Source organism: Penaeus monodon, chromosome 14, assembly GCF_015228065.2.
Source record: "Penaeus monodon isolate SGIC_2016 chromosome 14, NSTDA_Pmon_1, whole genome shotgun sequence".
Lineage (NCBI taxonomy): Eukaryota > Metazoa > Arthropoda > Malacostraca > Decapoda > Penaeidae > Penaeus > Penaeus monodon.
The window spans coordinates 40,027,837-40,030,336 of record NC_051399.1 but is presented as its reverse complement, the minus strand read 5'-3'; positions in this window follow the sequence as shown (position 1 = coordinate 40,030,336).

Sequence of the window (2,500 nt, the reverse complement as noted above, 5' to 3'; positions counted from 1 at the left end):
CAGTCATGAACCCTTCTACAATCTTGGTACTGTAAAATATTGTTTTTATATACAACAAAAGCGCATCCTGCTCTTCTCTGCAAGGATCTATCAGTGTAGCATTCATATGCATTGGACAGAGTATCAAAATGCTCATTTATAAATGCAAGTACCCATGGATTTGAGTATGAATCGGTCTTGTCATTCAAAGTCAGCTCTACTATTCTATGTTTTAGTTGTCTTTGAAATCTTTTATGGAGTGGTTCTCTAATTTATTTGACACTGAATGTGGTATTTATGTATAATATTCTTTCGTAAACGGGAGATAAAGTTCTGTTCTCATATTCACAATCCTTGTTGTTCTAGGGCACAAAGAATGAATCTCATGGTCTAATTTTGTAAAATTTCTAAACTAGTCAACTGTGATTCCTTGAACAATACTAGGTACAATGCCTGATAATCTATGACTGACCATATGTAAACCAAGTAAAAAAGTCTCGCAATATTAACATTGATACCATGGTCTTTGCCGCTCCCACAGCGGTTTCTCCCCCCCCCCCCCCATACACACACACTCGCACACACACACACACACACACACACACACACACACACACACACACACACACACACACACACACACACACACACACACACATATATATATATATATATATATATATATATATATATATATATATATATATGTATGATTTATAATTATGTATATATTTATGTAAATATATACACATTCATATATATAATATATATATATATATATATATATAATATATATATATATATATATATATATATACTATATATATATAAAGAAATATATATATATATATATATATATATATATATATTATATATATATATATATATATATATATATATATACATATATATATATGTATGTGTGTGTGTGTGTGTGTGGGTGTTTGTGTGTGTGTGCGTGTGTGTGTGTTTGTTTGTGTGTGTGTGTGTTTGTGTGCATGTGTATGGATGTGTGTATACACAAAAATGTAGATATATATCGATGTTTATCACTATAATGTGAATTGCGTGTGTGTGGTGTTTTGTGTTTGTGCGGACGTGTACGCCTGTTAATATGTCTATTGGAACTTGTGATTTTTTTATCACTGCCATTCTAGAGCGCTGTTCGTGTTGATCAGCGAAAACTTTTCGTAGATATCGTGTTTTGCTAGTAATACGAAGTGGCAATTTGCATATCGAAACGCAACCAAGAAGAAGTTTTCGATTTATTTGGTTCTTTTGCGAAAACCACGAGGAGGGGATTTCTCTTCCTTTGTCGAGCCAGACTATGAATGTCTTGCTTTTTAGTGAACAGCTTCAAGTCGGAGTGGTGATTGCCAAGGTATTTTATGGGTGTAAATGACAAGAGTAAGATTTATCTATTCGCCAAAAACTGTCATTTCTGATTCTTGATGATCTGATTTATATTTACATCTTTTCGTGGTAATCATTTCAGTTTTAGTGCTGATATATATATATATATATATAATGTATATAAATGTATATAATGTATATATATATATATTATATATAATAATATATAATATATATATATATATAATATATATATATATATATGTATATATATATATATAGTATATATATATATAATATATATATATATATAATATTATATATCTAATATATCAACGCTGATATAATATACTATATACATACATACTATACTTACTACAATCATACTCTCTTCACACAAACAATCACACATCACTATATATATATATATATATATATATATATATATATATATATATAATATATAATATACATATATTATATATATATATATATATATATATATATATATATATACATACATACACACATATGTAAACTGCACTGCTCACACGCATTTCCATTCATCCGCAGTTCGGTGGAGGACGGAGATGCGCGCCGCAAGGGGGACCCGCAGGCCAGCGAACCCATCACCGAGAGAGTCGGGAGCTTCGCCGAGTCCTTCAGCGCACACGGCTTCGGCAGGATCTACGGGTTAGTGCCTCCTTCTGGACCCTTGCCGGGGAACTTGCTGGTTAATCTACTATGATTTTCTGAACATTGAACTGATATATATGTATATACTGTACAGGCACACACACACACACACACACACACACACTGTATATATATTTTTAGAAAGATATATATGTGCAGATGGTTAAAGAACCAGATCGCTAGATTTGAAAATATTCCTATACAAAAGATGAGTATGATGTTCATAAAAAATCTACAAGGAAAAAAAAAGAGAACATGGAGGAGGATCCGCAGAAAAAAAAAACATTAGCAAGCACTTCTTTTTTCCTCCTGGAAACTTTTGAAAAGAGTCATTCATTGAAAGCTCGGCCCCTTTGACGCCGCGGGGCGAACGCCGATCGACGGCAAATTACGGCGCTCAGACCGTATTTATGCAGCGGTCACTGAATGGAGAGTATGAATGAAAACGGGTGAATATTGATAATATTGGTTG